At 40.6% G+C, this 20,042-nt stretch overlaps 1 protein-coding gene across 11 annotated transcripts in view; it reads right to left on the minus strand.

The window, feature by feature from the left end:
* Positions 1–20,042, minus strand: part of LOC140464516 (protein FAM184B-like) — a 199,330-nt gene that overhangs the window by 137,860 nt on the left and 41,428 nt on the right. The window lies entirely within an intron of this gene.

The raw sequence follows: 20,042 nt of genomic DNA on the forward strand, positions 1-20,042 counted from the left end.
CGGCCCTTCTGGATTCGATTATGGGTTGTAAAATCGGGAATATAGCTATGTCTGATCATGCAGCAGTGTATTTGGAGGTTAAGGCCAAGAGTGAGGGGCTAGGTTTGTGGCACTGGCATTTGGACCCTTTTCTCCTTAAGGATTCCAAGTTTGTGGAATATTTTTTGAAGGAGTTTCAGGAATTCTTGACTATCAACTCAGGCACGGCTAGTAGTCCATCTATGCTTTGGCAGACCACTAAGGCCTTTGCTAGGGGATTAGCTAGTTCCTATTCGGCTAGCTGGAAATGACAGAAGGAGGAACAGCAGCGTCTCCTTGAGACGCGGTTGAAAGCCGCTGAGGCCGCACATTTTGCGTGGCCTTTGGTGACTAAGTTACAGTGGATCACAGTCCTTCGGGCTGTCTTGAATTCAATACTGACACAAAAAACCAAGAAAGAACTTGCTTTTGCTAGACAAAGGCTGTTCGAATATGGGGATTGGCCAGAAAAAGTAGTTAGTGTACCTAACTAGGAAAAAGCGTGCTCCCCAATCCATTACTTCAATTAGAGATAGCGCTAGGGTCCTTACACACGATGCTAAAAAGATTAATGAGGCTTTCCAGAGGACAGTAGACAGTTCAGGAAATACAGGAAGCAGCTAGGCAACTTCAGTGTGGGAAAGCGCCTGGCCCTGATGGTCTTCCGGGTGAGTTTTATAAAGGAGTTTATAGGGATTCTGTCAGGGCCGATGTTGGAGATGTACAATCACTCCTATATGCATGAATGCCTACCACCATCTTTGAGAGAAGCTAATATTTCCTTAATTCTTAAGAGCAGGAAGGTTCCTGAGGATTGTGCCTCATACAGGCCCATCTCTCTATTAAATTCAGATTTCAAGAGTCTGGCACAGATTGGAAAAGATGTTGCCCCATATTGTTAATGAGGACCAGACAGGCTTTGTAAGGGGCTGTATGTCTCTAATAATATTAGAATGTTGCTGAATATAGTCCAAGTTTGTCAAGCAACAATCGATTCGGGAGTTGGCAATGTCCTTAGATGCAGAGAAAGCATTTGACTGGATGGAATGGCCATAACTTTTTCATATCTTAGAACAGTTTGGGTTGGGTGGGGTCTTTGCTAGGTGGGTGAAGGTTTTATATCGCCACCCTCTGGATGCGGTCATCACCAACGGGGTGAAGTCTGGGAATTTTCGGATTGGTAGGGGTAATCGGCAAGGCTGCCCCCTCTCACCGTTGTTGTTTACGTTGGTGATAGAGCCGCTGGCAGAGGCCATTCATCAGAATGTCCACATAACCGCTCCGGAAGTAGGATCGAGGGCACACAAGATTACATTGTACGCAAATAATGTCCTTCTGTTTTTAATCAAACCCGATCACCCCCGTACCCCATTTGATACAATGTATCAGTTCATTTGGGGCTATTTCAGGATAGAAGATTAACTTTGCAAAATCGGATGTTATGCCTCTGAGGAAACTGGAGGATGTGCCAGAAGTTGAAGATGGCCCTAAGTTCCCTCTTAAGTGGTCACGGGCAGGGTTCTGGTACCTAGGCATTTTTATTACCTCCAAGTTTGATCTGTTATTTCAGACTAACTTTGCTCACTTGCTCGACAATATTAGGCAAGAGCTCCAGAGATGGGAGGCTCTTCTAACCTAATGGCTGGGCTGAACATCTCTCATTAAGATGAACGTTTATCCTCGTTTGCTTTACCCCATGTGTATGCTCCCTATAATGTTTCCCAGGTCAATGCTGCGGAAGCTTATGGGGTGGTTTGGTTCCTTTGTCTGGCATCGTGGGCGGCCCCTCATCAAACTTACTAAATTGCAGTTGTTTCAAGGAGGGGGAGGAGTTGATTTCCCAGACATCAGGAGGTATCAATTCAGTTCCCTGCTGTCCTTTGTCTGCGATTGGGTAGGTAACGATCCAAACTCAACATGGATGGATATTGAGGCCTCCCAGGCAAAGTGCCCTCTTATTAACCTATTGTTCATGGATAAGATGAGGACAGTTATGGACCATCACTGGTTCCCCATGGTCATTAGCACAGTCAAGGCATGGAGGGCGATGCGTCAGAGTGAGGGTTGCTTATCCAAGGCTTCGCCACTTACACCTATAGTTGGCATGCCAGGGTTCCAACCAGGGATGATGGACTCAGGGTTCAAACTATGGGCAGCAAGAGGAGTTTCTAGTTTGGGAGACTTGTTTGAGGGGGAGGTTATGATGTCTTTTGAGCAACTGAGCCGCAAATACAGGTTACCCAGCAGAGACCTTTTCCGTTTTTTTCAGGTTAGGGATTTCATCCAGAAGAAGACTACACTTCTCACTAAGCCAGATACAGAGAGGCTATTGCTATGTTTCACAAAAACCCTTTTGGTTAGTGCCCTCCTGGGCCTGGCAGGATATTAACCGGTTATGAGGAGTCTGGGAGCAAAAGCTAGGAGCTATATGTTCTCTTCTGAAACATGGGAGAACATATAGAGATCTTTTGAGTATTCTCCTATCTGTAATAGGACATGCACTATGCAGTTAAAACTTCTGCACAGGGCTCCTCTGGCACCAGACCATCTGGCGAAGTTAAAGAAAGGGGCATCTTCAGTGTGCCCCAAATATAAAATAAGTGTAGGTACTCTTACCCATTGCTTCTGGACATGCCACAGGCTCAGTGTTTATTGGAAGGCCATGGTGGGAGAGATAGGGAGGGTATTAAGGAGTGAAGTTAAAGTCGACTCGATATCTCTCCTCTTCGATCGACCAAACTTACCATCTTTAGATGGACGTGGGAAGAAACTATTTAACATTCTGGCACACTGTGCATGGAAGAATATTCTGATGAACTGGGTGTCTGAGAGCCCGCCCAGTTTGCTGGGGTGGCAGAAATTAATTATGGAGCACATCCCTTTGGACTTTTATTTTGTAACAATGGTGCACCACACAACAGACCATTTTTATAAGACATAGCAGCCCTTCTTGAGTTATTGGATATAGATTTGTCAGTTATCCTAACTAAGGCATTGGTTTAACTTGGGTGGTTAGATTTGTTAAGCCCTGGGCCCTGGAGGGAGTCTCCCAAGTTAATACGGGTATATATACAATGCTCCCGTCCCTTTGTTGGGGAGCTTTGCGCCAACCATAGCTGTTCAGTATTCTGTTTTTTTTTAAAACTTTTTTTCTCCTTTTTTTGATCTATTAGTTATTTACTTATTTATTGGTGTTGCTTTGCAGTGTTAGGGTCTGTTTTGTATTATAGGGTAGGTTAGTAGACAGTAGTTGTATTGTAATTGGTGTTTTTTAAAATTATACCGATATTTGTTATTGATGGTATTTTTCAAAAATTTTAAGTTTAAAAAATTTGCTAATAAATATATTTACCAAAAAAAAGGCATTTGGACAAATACATGGATAGGAAAGGTTTAGAAAGATATGGGCCAAGTGCAGAGAAATGGGTTTAGCATGAATGGATATTTTGGTCGGCATGAACCAGTTTGGCTAAAGGGCCTGTCTCTGTGCCATAGGACTTGGGAGATTAACATGTAAAACGGAACTGGGGGTAGCCTACTGACAAAAATAGAGAACTGGTTAGCAGAAAAAAAAAGGGTAAAAGTAACAGTCATTTTCCCAGTGGCAGGCAGTGACTACCGCAGGGTTCGGTGCTTGGACCCCAGCTATTCACAATATACATTAATGATTTTTTTAAAATTCATTCATGGAACAAATGTGTTGGTGGCTGGGATAGCATTTATCCCTGACCTCTAACTATCCAGAGGGCAGTTAAAAGTCAACCACATTGCTAGGAGTATGGAGTCATATGTAGGTCAGACCAGGTAAGGATGACAGTTTCCTTCTAAAAGGCATTAGTGAACCAGATCGAATTTTCTCCACAATCGACAATGCATTCACGGTCATCATAAGACTCTTAATTCCATATATTTATTGAATCTAAATTCCACCATCTGCTATGGCTGGATTCAAACCTAGATCCCCAGAACATTACCTGGGTCTCTGGATTAACAGATAGTTTCTGCATCAACGGAAGGCAATAGCCTTGCGGTACTAAGTGCAATATCTCCAGATGACAACGTTGGGTGGGAGAGGACCTGTGGGGAGGATGCAGGGATGCTTCAGTGTGATTTGGACTGTTGAGTGAGTGGGCGGGCAAAATGCATAGAATCTATACAATGTGGAAGCAGACTATTCAGCTCATCACATGGCAGAGTTGTGAACTTATCCACATTGTTTGCAAAATCAGAAAGGAAGATTATCACTTGAATGTCAATAGATTGGAAAAGGGGGAGATGCAACTAGACCTGGATGTCAATGTACATTAATTGTTGAAAGTAAACGTGTTGGTACAGCAGGTGGTATGTTGGCTTTCATAGTGAGAAGACCAGTACAGCAACAGGGATGTCTTGCTGCAATTGTAAAGGGCCTTTGTGAGACCACACCTGGAGTATTGTGCACAGTTTTGGTCTCCTTCTCTGAGGAAGGAAAAAAAAATGAAGGGATTTTATAGAAACTTACAAAATTCTAACAGGAAGAGACAGGGGAAATGCAGGAAGGATGTTCTAGGTGATTGAAAAGTCCACAACTCAGGATCACAGTTTTCTGAGGGAGGGTCACTGGGTCTGAAATGTTAACTGATTTCTCTTCACAGCTGCTGTCAGACCAACTGAGTTTATCCAGTAACTTCTGTTTTTGTTATCATAGACTAAAGAATGAAGTAGGCCGTTAGAGGAAACTCAATTATCCAAATTCCAATTAATTGAAAATCGGATTACCCGAAGGAGATCTCGAGGTCCCGATAGAAACATTACACCAAAGAGGTGTTTCCAGCAGTGAGCACGTCTTTTGTTTACAGCGATTAAATAGGCACAGTCTCCAAATGACTGACCTCCCGCCCTCTCTCTCTCTCCACACATTTTCCCTGGAGTTCTACAGAGGGGTGTACCCTAACCTCCCTACAGCCCCGCTCCCCCAAAACCCGAAATCTCTCCAACATTGTCCTGTACAGGGCAGACATGGAACCTGTCAAACATTTGCTCTAAAAAAAGTTGTGTGCGCGTGCATGCGCTATTGGGAGACTTGCCCAACAAAGGCAGCAGCAGCAGTCTTGTTGGTGTACAGTCCAGATGCCCCGGAGAGAGACCGGAGCTCACGTGCTTTGGTGCTGGGGATCGGGGTTGGAGTGGGTTGGTGGGCGGGTTTGGAACTGGTTGGGGGGTGGGGGGGTGGGGGGGTGGGGTTGGACTGTACAGGATTGGGGGAAGCGGGGTGGGATTGGACCTGGTTGGGAGCAGGGCCATCGTTAGACCGAGTTGGGGAGCAGGGGTTGGAGGCTTGGTTGGACCGGGTTGGGTGCAGGGGCGGTGTTGGACGGGGGAGACGAGAGAGAGGGGCGGGGTCTTGCGCACTGTGTGCTGCTGCAGTCTCCTGAATAGGGAGCAGACTTTAAAACTCCGGAGTCCCAGAGGAAAGACATTTAAATCAATTTTCCAAATAATGCCCACCCATCATGTTCGGATAATCAAGTTTCCACTGTACAAAATGGAGGGGAGGAAAAATTTCTTCACCAAGTGGTCAGCCTTTTCAGATTACATTCCGTACATTATGGAAACAGGCCCTTGGGCTCAACAAGCCCACACCGATCCTCTGTGAAGCAACCCACCCCACTACCTCATACTTACCCCTGACTAATGCAAACACTATGTGCAATTTAACATGGCCGATTCACCTGACCAGCACATCTTTGGATTGTGGGAGGAAACCGGAGCACCCGGAGGAATCCTATGAAATGCTCTGCCACAGGAAGCAGTTGAGGCCAAAACATTGAAACTTTTCAAGAAGCGGTTAGTCATCGTTCTTAGGGCTAGAGGCACGATAGGGGAGAAAGCAAGAACAAGGTACCGAGTCAGATGATTAGCCATGATCATTTTGAATGGAGGAGCAGGCTTGAAGGTCCAACTACTCCTGTTCCTATGGTGAAACATGGCTAATCAGCTTCTGTCCCTCCAGATGAGAGTAATAACCAAAACAAGAGATAATATCTGGCTAATCTGCTGGAATTCTTTGAGGAGTTTACAGACCTGGAAAATCAGAGGTTTCATTGTGGGTTTCAGGAAGTAATTTGTAGCATCACATAAAACAAATATTCTCATGTTATAAATGGCCAGGTATTAACTTGGGTTGGTGTTTCACTGAAGAATTTAGCTAAGAGTACATGTGGGAAAGGGAGAACCTAGTTACCAAGAAATTTCAACAGGAATGCATGCTAGGGTTAGGATTGCTTATAAATCTATATAAATAAATATTATCCAAGGACAATTTTCAGAAAGCACTAATCAGATATAAATGACCAATTATGTCAATCGGTGACGATCTAAAAAGGATCTAGATCTTAGTCCATCTGCAGAGGAATGGAAGATAGAATCCAACATAAACAATAAACCTATTACACCAAGTAAACAATGGGGATTGTATATTAATTAGCTTAGAGTGTAAGAAATGGATTGAATGCTTTTACTGGATACTTTATGGCGACTGGCCATTCACACGCAATAGGCATCAAGTAGCCGAAAAAGGATTTTGAAATTAAAAGCCAAGCTCGTGATTTACTAATTCTAAGACGATTTTACAGTTGCACTTGTCTCTAGTGAGTCCACATTTGGAACATGTACTGTACTCAGTTTGTTTCCATGTATCGCAAGTAATATGTAGCCAAGGCACAAAAGAGGGCTGAGGGTTGACTGAAACTTAGAGGAGAGAAATCGTCTCACATGAAACACAAGTCAGTGATATTCATAAATGGTAATGGGAAAAAAAAACAAAGTGAAGTCAGAAATAAAGAGCACAGAAGTGAAAACAAAGGCTGCAGCATTGTATGTGAAGATGCAAGTAACAAATTGCAGTCTAAACGCTGTTTTCAAATCCTAATTTCATCCCTAAAAGCAAGTCTGTCGAGCCCTCTTCATTCTCCTTTGTTCATTTGGCGTCTTCTCTTAAAAAGATGTACTGTTGCTTTTTCACTGGTAAGGGGAGAGATGCACAAAAACTAAGGAACTTTGAGAAAGAAATTGGTATGAGCAAGTGTTTGGAGCTGGCAGATTAAAAGGAAAAAGACATGATGTTTCTCAAACCAGCTTTTGTTTAAAAAATTGAAATCATTGGACCAGCTGTTGTGAAAAGTCAAGCTATCCTCCACCAAAACTTCACAGCTGCTGGCACAAAGTCAAGTACAGTTCATGTTAACACAAAGTCTCAGGTATTGCAGCAATACTATTCAACTTATAATGCTTAGCTGATTTATGCTCATACATCAGCATCAAAAGTAACAAGGAGGTTGGAATCTAGTAAATATACAGCATATGAAATGCAAGGAGAAAGCTAGAAAGGGAGTTGGAATTGGAATGCAGCCAAAGATTTAGCCTGAACATCTGTTTGATAATTCAAAAAGCATTCCAGCATAAGTAACTGAAGCCATCTATTTAAGGACTTAAGTTTTAGTGGGGTTCAAGTTATACTTTACATGTCAGCTTTCCCATCACTTAACTAAGACTTGCACCATTTCCATATGAAAACCTGCATGGATCATCTCCATCTAACGTGGAGCCCATCAGACAGGAATATGACACAATGATATATTTACCTGGAGACAATAAGTACTGAAGACAATAAATACTGCTCACATTGCAAGTCAGATTTTCACTGCATTACTTGTCGAGGATCAATACTTCCTGGATCTTCTAACGGACTCCCAACAGTGAACGTTTCTGTCAATCTTTAAAAATAAGAATGTTAAAGAAACAAGCTCTGTTGACCTACTTGGGAGGAGCTGTAGCTTTATAAACACTTCTTACTCCATAAAGAAATAGTATTTTCTAGTACTAATTGCTAAGTTGAAGGTTTGTCTAAGAGGAGCTATGCTGTATTCATTTTAAAAAGGTATATAGCCGTTAGGGTGATTTGACAAAGTAGTATATTGCATTTCTAATAAGAATTATTTCTAATTTCTAAAGGATTATTTTAAATGGATAGATTGGAAAAAACTAGGGATCTATGAACAACCCATTGCAAGGATTATTGCCACGTCAGAGGTCAGGTGGTCCTTCCTTTCCCAGAAGGTTGCAGACAAAAACTTCTTGCATTTATTTGGTTCCTTTAAAGTAATTATAAAAATGCAGGTCATCTCTCAGGAATGTTGCGGATTACTGAGCCACTTAAGAAGTTATTGTCCAAATGATCAAAACACTGGTAGGCTAAAAAAGGAGTCTTAAGGAGATGGAGATAGATTGGTAGGCAGATATAGAACAATAATGTTACAGTCTATTTAAGACTTCCACCTGAGAGTTGGTGTTTTCTGCAAGAAGGATGAGAAAAACTAATCCCATGCTAAGGCCTTGTAATTCAAATGGCACTCATCCATTCAATATGGTGAGCAGAACATGTGCTCATTACTTACAAGCGGTGTGCTCGCACCACATTGAAAGCAGCAAGAAGAAAAAAAAAGTGCACTTCTGGGCCAATATGTAAAACCAGCATTAAAGGCCTTCATTTAATTAGAGGCCTTGATAAATGTTTAAGGCTTCTACAAAAGTGGAATACTCTGGATGCAATCAACTTTCACCTGCACAAGTTCCAACCACCAATCCTGACAACAGTGATGATTTGTAATTAGGTAGCACCTTTAATGTAGGAAAAACATCCCAAGGCGTTTCAGGGAACTGAGCCACATATGACATTAGTGCAGATTACCAAAAGCTTGATTAAACTAATAGGTTGTGAAGGAGTGCCTTTAAAAAAGGAGAAAGCCACGTAAAGATGTAGAAAGCTTCAGTCAGGAAATTCCAGAGGTTAGTGACATAACTTGGAAAGCCAGCTGGTGAAGGACTACACGAGAGTCAGTTCTACATTTATATACAGAGTGAAACATTATAAACAAATGTGTAGCTCAACCACACCACAGTGTCAGTAAATGACACTTTTCATACACAAACAAAATCTCACTATCTACCTCTAACTTTATATTATACAACAGATAAATAATAATGAATAGGCCCTTACAAGCTGAGGTTAGAGGTCAATTAATGGTACAGCAGTTAAGATCAGGGACACTCAAGAGAGGAGTGTAAATATCTTGGAATGTTGTAGAACTCAAAGGTTTTGCAGGTGTAGGAAGGGATAAAGCGCTTAGGTTGCTACCTAGGGAACAGATTCCCAGCTCCCAGATTTTAGGCCTGCAAATGAACTCGGCTCAGAGGACTTGGAGGCGATTCAAAGTGTGGGAGGGCTAAAAGACCATGGGTGTGGGAGGTGATTAAAACGGATGTCTGGTCTTGGGGAAAATCAGAGGAATGAGGTGGCTGTGGTGAATGAGAATGTCAAAGGCCAAGGGGATAAGGGGAGTTCTGGCTCACCTCGTTACACAATTTGATCATCAGGAGCACAAAAAACTAACTATTTAGCTTGCACTGAAGCAAAATTTTAAATGCATCATTGAATCAAAAACAAAACAATTTGAACTACCTAACATCCCTAAATTGTGTTCTACAAGCTTTGAAAATATTACTGTCTGCCTATCCTACCCATTCAGGAACGGCATGAACTAAGCAGATGTGTCTGTTTTCAATCTATACAGTCTCATGACTTCTCCAGTCAATTATGTTTGAGCAGTCAGCCCCAAGGAAGTAGTTTTACTTCATTATTACAGGCATTAAAAACAAGTAACGTTGACACGGACATCAAATGGTGACTGCTCAAGATTCCCCGTACAACCTCGTACTATAATACAAATTAAAAATTTGTGGAATAAGTTTCCTACAGTATGCATTTAAACATATGTAAAAATAGTACAGAAACAACATTAGATATTTGTTTACATCCAATGAGCAATGCTAAACCTGAACATTCAAGTGAGAGCCATTTGAGGTAGAACTGCTGGCAATATTCAGAACAGAAATAGTCTATTCAGTTCAAGTGGTCCATGCTAGAGTTTGTTCTCCAATTAAATCTCCTCCTATCCTTCCATATCTAATTTGATCAGTACGAGTCTCTATACCCTCATATGCTTAGTTAGCCTCACTTAAATGCAATGGAACGGTTTTCCAACCACTCAACAGGCACATCATTTTTTAAATAATACTTTATTGAATGGCTGAGCAGGGTTGAGTATATAAATAACCAGCAGGAAATCAAATAAAGTTATGGCTGATCTGATTTCAATATCAACTCCTATTCCTGCATAACTGATAATCCTTCATCCCCATGGTAAACCAAGAATCTACCTCCACATTAAAAGTATTAAAAGATTCTGCATCCACTGCCTTTTGAGGAAGGGAATTCTGCTTTTCCCTCAAATTCACTGACTTTCCATGTCCACCACCAAACATTTCATCAATAATGTTAGTTATTTGGTAATAACTCAGCCTTCCCATTTCAAAACAAAAACCCGAAATCCTTGACATTTAGCTTTGCTTAGCTATAAACTCTCAGTTTTGATAACACCCTTGTCAACTTTTATGTATCATTTTCAGTAATTATTTTTTCAATACAGCAACTGGAATTGTGCAGAGTATTTGGGGGCAATTTGTGCAAATTTCAAATATATTTAGCATATCTCCAATAGTCGATGCTATCCCTCTAAATAAATCCTAGAGTTTTTTTCCATTTAAATGATTTTAGTAATTTCTGTATTTGTATTCACAGGTCTCTTTGCTTCTCCAACTCCACTTACATCCTTAGTTTTAAATTAATAGGTAACATTTTTAAAAACCAGAATAAAAGATCTCTCACGTGGGTTGAAATTAAGTGCATGTGCTGCAAGTTCAATGTGTTTTTGCAGCCAATCCAATCATTATCTCCCATGCACTCACCCACCAATTCATGACAATTTTGTTATTTTAAAATATGTGCTTTGGATTCATAAGCCTAAGTCATTGATCTTCACTTTGATCAGTGGAGCATGCATTGTTGTGAAACTCACATTCTAGCTTTCAAAATAACTGAGTTAGTAGCACTCACTTTTTCTAAGATTCTAGGTCAAACCACACTCCAAGACTTCATCACAAAACTCAAAAGATAACACGCCAGAGTGTAGCATTGAGGGGAGTATTGCTCTGTATGTGCTACAGGAAATATAGACAAGGCATTAAACTGATGTCCATCTACTTATTTAGCTTGACATAGAAGACCTTGTGACATTATTTCAAAAACAATGAGTGTTTTCCCAGTGTCTGGTCCAATACAAAATCTCTCAAATCATTTTAATCAAAAAAATAGATTATTGGTAACTAATATACTGCAGGTTTTGGGAGTTTGCTGTGTGAAAATTGGCTGCCATGTTTTCTAAATTATACAAATGACTGCATTTCCAAAGTAATTGATTGTAAAATGCCCTGATATCCGGTGGCTTTGCAAAATGCTATGTAAAAAACACAACCACACTAACAAATACACAAATTAGGAGTTAATGAAGAGAGAGTACAGAAATTAGTCCTCTTTTCTCCCAAATTTAATTAAGGCATAATTTGGTCAAAGTCTTTAAGACAAGGGATTCAAGATGGCGGCGACCCAGCAAGTCTGAGTCTGTAGTGCTCTGCCTAAGACTCAGGGAAAGTGGGGTACCCGTCTCCGCCACACCCTTTAAATCATTTTAGATAGTTCTTGCCCAGCATAGTTAGTCATTTTACATCAAACTTGGACAGTTTTGTGCTGTTTTTAAAATGACGAAGGGCAAAATTTGCTGCAGTTCGAACCAGGCAGGGACCCCTCCCCCACCAGCAGGGACATCTACGGCCACCTCGGGGGACTTACCTGCGGAGGCAAGCCTGATCTCAGATCATCAAACTTCAAAGAGGAAAAAAAAATAAAAAAAATAAAAAAAAATAGATGCCTTCATTGAAGAGTCCAGGACCAGGTGGGACTCTCTCGGTCATGCTGCTTCAGCCATGAAGGATCCGTATATAACTTTGGATCACTGGACAAAGCTAAAGAACTCTTGGACTCTCAAATAGACTGCGGGACTTAAACCACATGGATAACGATTTTATTTCGCCTCCCTAGTCTACCCTTCTTTCCTCCTTTATCTTTTTTCCTTTCTTTTCTTCCCTGGGGGTGGGCATGTTCTTTACTCTCATTTATTTATCACATAAGCGGGGGGGGTTCTGTTTTACCCGTCTTTAGGACGGGGTTTTCTTCTTTTGTCACTTTACGCAGTCACCTAATACTTTGTCGTTTTATAGAGTTATATTTTGTATTACGCTTGTTAAATGCACCTAGGTGTTGGTGTGGGGGTGGGGATGGGTCACTCACTTTTAACTTTGGTTTTATAGAACACTTTAATTTGTCTACTCCATTCTATAACCCCCGGGCCAAGGGCAGAGCCCTAGTTAGGAGAGGTTATGGTGGAGTTATTGACAGGTAGTCACACCCTCGGGAACAAGGGGGAAAGTCTCCCTTCAAATATGTTTTGTGTTGGTTTTTTTTTTTAAAAACTTAGGAATAGTTTTTAATTGTGTTGGTGTAAATGTTTTAAAGAATTCTTTCATTTGTGAATTTTCTATGGTTTCCATTCAAGTTATCTTGAGTGGGGTTCTTTCTCCTGGGGGGTCTCAAGCTGGCCTGGATGATCATGGCTAACCATTCGCTTAGGTGGTCCATCTAGACTGTCAAAGGGAGTAATTCACTAAAAGGAAAAAGATATTATCAATTCTCAAAGAAAGGGTTGACATAGCTCTCTTACAGAAGACACATTTACTCAATAAAGAGCACTTAAAGCTACAACAGGGAGGACTTGATTGGGCTTTTTTCTCATCCTTCAGTTCAAAAGGTAGGGGAGTAGTTATTCTCACTCAAAAGAATCTTCCTTTCCAAATGTTAAGCCAGATAAAAGATGAGTTTGGACAGTACATACTGATCAAAGCCCTAATATATGGAGAAGAATCTGGAATTTTGAATCTTTTTTGCCCCCCAGCACACCTCTTGAAATTTGTAATGGAAGCCTTTTCTAAGTTGATGGCTTTCAGGGCCCACCATCCAATTATAGGAGGAGATTTTAAACTGTATTATGGATGCAGAGATAGATAGGATACCAAGAGCACTACGGCTATATCTATTGGGTCTAGACAACTGGCAGATCTGAATAAGGAGCTAGGGCTAGTTGATGTGTGGAGGTGTCTTCCCTCTAAGGGTAGAGAATATACTTTCAACTCTATCCCACACAACTGCCATGCCAGAGTTGATATGTTTTTTGCCCCCTTGACCCTTCTGGATTCCATAGTGTCCTGTAAAATAGGTAAAATAGTTATTTCTGATCATGCCGCAGTTTACATGGAAGTCAAGACTAGGGACGTTGGGATAGGCCCCCGGCATTGGCGTATGGATCCTTCCTTATTGAAGGATAGCAGATTAATAAAATACTTCTCGCAGGAATTCAAAACCTTTTTGGAAATTAATTCAGGTACGGCCAGTAACCTGATGTGGGAGACCATTAAGGCTTATGCGAGAGGTTTGATCATCTCCTATTCTGCGACCCAGAAAAGACAAAAGGGAGAACAATAGCGCCTGCTTGAGGCTCGCTTGAAGACAGCTGAGACAGTATATGTTGATAGGCCCTTTGTTACAAAGGATCACAGCCCTTACCCAAAGAGCAAAGAGGGAAATATTATTTGCGACGCAGATATTATAGGAATATGGCGACAAGCTTGGTAGATACCTAGCATACCTTACTGGAAGAAAAAAGGCTCCTCAAGCTATTATGTTGATTAGAGAAAGTGCTGGTCCCTTGACTTGTGATCATAAAAAGATTAATACAGCCTTTAGAAAATTCTATTTTGAACTGTACAAATCGCAGGACTGTGAGGATAGAATGGAGAAGATGGAATCCTTCTTTAAAAACTTGGCCTTTCCAGGTCTAACCTCAGCAGGTATCGATCTTTAATGCCCCCCTGACTACCCAGGAAGCTCTCGATGCAACTAGAGAGCTCTAGAGTGGCAATGCACCTGGACCACACAGATTCCAGGTTGAGTTTTATAAAGAATTTATAGGGGAACTGACTGGGCCACTCATAAATATGAGTGATTATTCACACAGTCAGGGCCACCTCCCACCTTCTTTGAGAGAAGTATCTGTCATTCTTAAAAAAGGAAAGGCCCCAGAAGATTGCTCATCACATAGACCAATATCTTTGTTAAACGTGGATTTCAAAATTCTCTAAAATGTTAGCGTTAAGATTGGAGGGTCTTACCACACATCATAAAAAAAGAGGACCAGACAGGGTTTATGAAGGGCTGCAGATAAAATTAGAAGAGTCTTAAACATGATACAAGCCTGTCAACAGGGAAGAATACCGGGGTTGGTTGTTTCCTTGGATGCGGAGAAGGCATTTGATCGGGCAGAATGGCCATAATCTTTTTTATGCACTGGAAAGGTTCGGTGTCGGAGAGGTATTTTCTAAATGGGTCTCAGTATTATACAGTGACCCCAAAGCTGCTGTGATCACCAATGGTCTAGGTTTGGATAGCTTCAGTGTTGGTAGGGCTGTCATCAGGGGTATCCTCTTTTACCATTATTATTCACGCAGAAGCTATACGAACTGACCCTCGCAAAACAGCCCTAGCAAACGGTTTGGGTAAACATAAAATTACTCTCTCTGCAGATGATGTCCTCCTTTTCTTAAGTGATCCTTTGATATCCGTGCCCCGCTTAATTAAAGTGGTCAATCTATTTAGTATATTCTCAGGTTACAAAATCAATTTTATGAAAACAGAGGCCATGCTGTTGGGAGGTCTTGCCAGTATATCCAATTTACCGGATGGATCTTGCTTTCCCTTTCGGTAGTCACTGGAAGGTTTTCCATACTTAGGTACTTTTATCACTCCAGTATTTGGTCAGCTGTATAAAGCCAATTACATACACTTATTAGAGGAAATAAGGCAGGACCTTCAACGCTGGGGAGATTTTCCAATATCCTGGTTAGGCAGAGTAGCCCTAGTTAAAGTGAATATTCTACCTGATCTTCTATATCCTATGAGAATACTCCCTCTGATGTTGCCAAGACTGGCACTGTGTAAGCTCCACGGCTGGCTTGTCTCCTTTATCTGGAATCATAGGTGACCCCTTATCAAATTAGAAAAGCTGCAGCTCCCACAGGCAAGGGCTGGGATGGACTTTCCAGACTTCAAGACATATCAGTTGTGCTCTTTATTTGCTTACATGGCTGATTGGGTCTCTCGTGACCCACAATCAATTTGGTTAGATATATAGAGACCTTCCAAGTAAAGTGTCCCCTCATCAATCTTTTATTTATGGATAAGATGAGAGCTCATGGACGATTGCAAAAATCCTAACGTACTTAACACAATTAAAGCCGGGAAGATAATGCGACAAGATGAGGGTAACCTGCAAAAAAACCTCCCCTTATACCCCTTTCGTGGGAGCATCGGGATTTCAGCCAGGACTGACAGATGCTACATTTAAAACTTGGAGGTCTAGGGTATCTCTTGCCTGGGGGACCTGTTCAATGGGGAGGTTATGATGTCTCTTGAGCAGTTGCACCAGAAGTTTGGACTGCCTAACAGGGACCTTTCTCGGTATTTCCAAATTCGAGATTATATACAGAAGGACACTACACTGATAGTCAATCCTTACAAATCGGATAGGGAAAGATGAGTGCTATGGCTGATGGTCCCACCCTCTGTCAGTACTCTTTATCACTCATTGCATAAGGATGTATCGAAAGACATGGAACGATTATTAAAACATGGAAGAACTGGGGTTAGAAACCTCTTCAGAAATGTGGGAGGATATCTGAGAAAATGCCAGAAAGAGCTCTATTTATAATAGAGCTCAACCTATTCAATTAAAAGATACTCCATAAGGCTCATATAGCACCTGAATGACTCGCAAAATTTAAAAGGTAGGAGCATCCCCAAGGTGTCCTAAATTCAAAATAGAAGTTGGCACTCTCACGTACTACGGACATGCCAAAAGATCTGTAGATATTGGGACAGAGTAGCGAATGCCTTGACAGAGATCTTCGGTAGAGATTAGACTGGATCCAGTGTCTCTACTCTTGGGCTTTTCGGATTTTTCCTTCCTGGATGTGCACAGGAGGAAACTATTTTCCATTCTCTCCTTTTGTGCAAGGAAAGATATTTTAGTGAATTGGGCAGCTGAAGGCCCTCCAGGAGTTCCAAACTGGCACAGGTTAATCATGGAATATATGCCCTTTGACTTCCTCACAAATATGGTGCACCAAAAAACTGAATTATTCTATAAAACATGGCAAATATTTCAGCTATATTGTCCAGGGCTTTTATCTGGCTGTGGTAGTGGTGCTGGCTGATGTAAATCTATTTTGAGCATGTACTTATTTATTTAACTTTTTTGTTTATCGCTTGTAATGTATAATATCCTATTTTATGTTTTGGTTGTTTGTAGGATAGATCAGCGGTTAGTTCAGTTTCTCACTTTTTTTTGGTTTGTTGTTTCGGTTTTTATTTATTTTTTACTTAATCTTATATTGGTGTTTATACATGCTTGTACTACTTCTGTAATTTTGTAAAAAATCTTAAAATTTTTAACAAAAAAAAGTCTTAAAGACATTAACAAGGAAAGACAGGATAGATAAAGATAACCCATTTCCACTGGTTGGGAATTCTAGAATGGGGAAACAGTCTCAGAGTTAGGGCCAGACCACTCAAGAGAGAGGTTAGGAAGACTTGGACACACAAAGGGTAGATGTTGAGAACGGTCTTCCACGAATGCAATGGGTGCTGGATCAGTTTGTTGAGTAAATCACAAATGACCTTTAATTCAGCTCCTTACGAAGAAATCTCACAGAATCAAGCATGAAGCAATCATTTAGATGTGATTGCATGTAGCAACCAAAAATAAAAGATTCTCAAGTTAGTTAGGCCTCACAACCCAACTTGGCTTTTTGTTGGTGGAATTATGGTTAAATTCTACGAGTATCCATCTGGAAGTGTCCACAGTTTGATTCTTGTGCAGTGTTCGTCTTTGAAGTTCTGCAACAGATTTGTTCTGGAATTGGATTCTCTTACAGATTTTTGTTCTTCAGGTCTTGGATTTGAAAATGATGATTCTACCAGAGCCCTTTCACCCAAAATATTAATTATTCCTCTGGAATGCTAGCGTCTGTAGCTTGCTCCTTTATCAGAGGTAGCTTCTTTGAGTGTTACATTTGACTTACCTGCATTTGCAAACAGAGGTCTCCTGCAGTTACCTCGTACCATTCTTTTTCGGGTGGGTCGGTCAATCGGTCATCCTTGTAGCAGAAAGCAGCCAGTTATCAAGCGGATAATAAAGCAGTTCTGTTCACGTAGCCTCAACTCTTTTCCCAGGAGGTTGTTAATTCTTTCAATTTGTGTATAAAAGTTTGTCCTTGTCCCTTGATGGCTCATTCCAGATAAAGTTATTGTTGCTCCTGTGTGTAATAAATTATCTTGTTGATTCCCTCAACCCATGAACAGTTATTAAAGTTCTGAAGTTTCTAATGTCACAAGTTATTAATTTTAAATTAGAGAGACAGATATTTGCTTAACAGAACATTGAGAGATATGGGCAAAAGGCAGGCAAAGAGAGTTAGGCCACAGATCAGCCACGGTCTCACTGAATGGTGAAACAGGGTCAAAGAACTGAATGGTTTACTCCTCTCCTGAGGGAGCGGAAGGGGGGAAAAAAGGGGAACGGGAAAAAAAAAAGGATAGATAGAAAAAGATTGCCATCGATCTCTTTTCTCTTGGCTTGGTTTCTCCTTATCCACTCATCCTTTCCTTTACTCCCCCCCACCTCGTCAACATACATACCACCCTTTTCCTAGCTGCCCTCAGTTCTGAGGACGGTCACAGGCTAGAAACATTAAACTTGATTCCTCTCTCCACAGATCTGCTACCAGACCAGAGTTTCTCTCTCAAACATTTTGTTTGTTCCAACTTAAACATATTGAATTCCTCACCTCTACCCTCTCCTGCGGAGAGTTCTAAAATAGCACAACCCTCAAAACAAAATGTTTTCTTCATTTCTATCACAAAACAGCATCCCTGATATTTAAACAGTGCCCCTAGCACTAGACTCAGAAGAGGCAACATCTTGTCTACAAACATCTTACCAAAACCTTTCAGGAGCACGCCTGCTTCAATCAAGTTACCCCTCTCGCTTCTAAAATCCAGCAGATGCAAGCCTGGTACAGCTGACCTTTCCTCGTAAAGACAACTTGTCCATTCCAGGGGTCAATCTGGTAACCTCTGGAGCACCTCCAATTTATTTACATCCTTTCTTAAAAAGGAGCAGACTGCACACTATTAGAAGGTGTCGGTATAACTCGCTGGGGTAACCCACTAGAAATCAAGCACCCTATTCCCACAACCAAAGTTAAAATGTTTTTAAAAATGCACAGAATCCCCAATTGATTGTCTTTCAAATCTAGGTTGACAAAAAAAGGACCAGGTTTCTGTATTTAACAAAAATTACTCATTATTACAAATAGAGATTTCAACTTCAGGCAAATAATTATGAACCAGTGACATTTAACTCTTATAGTTAAACGCTAACCCACTTATAAATCTTCCCATATACACACACAGATACATGAAAATAGGCGTTATGACAGAGGGAAAGACTGAAGGCATTTCAGTGGTCCCTGTCCACAGGGTTTGCAGAGATTATCCTTTTGCTGATCAGAATGTTGCTTCTTGATCTTCCTTCTCTTGTAGTATCTTTATACTACAACTTCAATATTACTTCACAGTGAAGTGCAAATTGCAGTAGAAATCGAAACTCAAGCTGATCATCCCTTACAGAAAGTAAGTGAGTCTTCTTGCAGCAAGTGTTGTCACTCTCCAGGTTTGATAATGCATGCAGTGTGAAATCTGGTTACACAATGTTCCCATGAGATTAGAGGTCTCCTGTCTATTTTGGTAAAAAAAGTTTGTGTAAAAAGAAATATTTTGGATTTGGTCCCAGGTCAAACTGTATTTGAATAAGGAAAACATGCTAATACTTGACTTGCAATCTTTAATCAGAAATGGTAAGATAAATGTTGGAGAAGCAACTTGGAATGGTAAGTGAGGATATACTAATTCACTAGTTCCAACATTTTCTAATTTTTATTATTAATTTAGGATTTGGTAATTGCTCTGGACAGTGTAATCTACTGACTTTTGACCAGCACGATTTTTAAAAACTCAATTCTTATCCTCCACTCAAGTTGGACATTACACCATAAAAGTGTTTAGAAACTATGAAATAGTTACAAAGTATTGTTGCGAATTTAATTGCATCTCTTTTTGACCACTTCCATTAATCTTTAAAAATCTATTTAAAGAGACGTGAAGATTTTTTTTTCCATACCATGTTCATTGAATTCCACAAAGAGTTGGATAATTAAAATATTTGTTTTTCTGAAGTTATCCCTCTTCAAAATCCTTCTTGGGCTGTTGATCTTTCTGCTAAATGGAGTGCATTGAATAAAGTTAACAAAATTTGCAAACCTGGTGCAGTGTTTTTCTGCTTATCCAGCATTCAGGAAAGGAGATCAGAAAACCTTGTCTTATTGACAAAAAATCTCTGGGACCCCTATTTGAATTGTAGGCCACCATCCAGTATAAACAAGAATACAAGCTGCATGGAGTTAGATCACCAACACAGCCAATATGACCACGTACAGCCCTTAAACCAGTGTACAATTAAGCATGATGTTTTCTTGGTTCAAGAAGACGTTGACGTTAATTGTATTTCTCCGGTGTTGCTCACCTTTGTTTTATGTCAACATTAAGCAAAACAAACCAAAATTTAAAAACGATAGTATCATTAGGTTATGCTTCTCTACATTCCTTCTTGATAGGATAGAAAATAATAGTTACACGTACAAACTGAGGTATCTCTCTGCTGCAACAGTTTCTTGATTCAGCCACGAACAGAATCTAGCCTCAAAAGATGGAATGGATTTGTGGAAAGCACATTGTTGTTGTACATTATATTTTATTGGACAGCGGTTGGAGTTTTGCCTACTGCATTCTTACCTTGGTGTTT

Source organism: Chiloscyllium punctatum, chromosome 1 (assembly GCF_047496795.1).
Source record: "Chiloscyllium punctatum isolate Juve2018m chromosome 1, sChiPun1.3, whole genome shotgun sequence".
Classification (NCBI taxonomy): domain Eukaryota; kingdom Metazoa; phylum Chordata; class Chondrichthyes; order Orectolobiformes; family Hemiscylliidae; genus Chiloscyllium; species Chiloscyllium punctatum.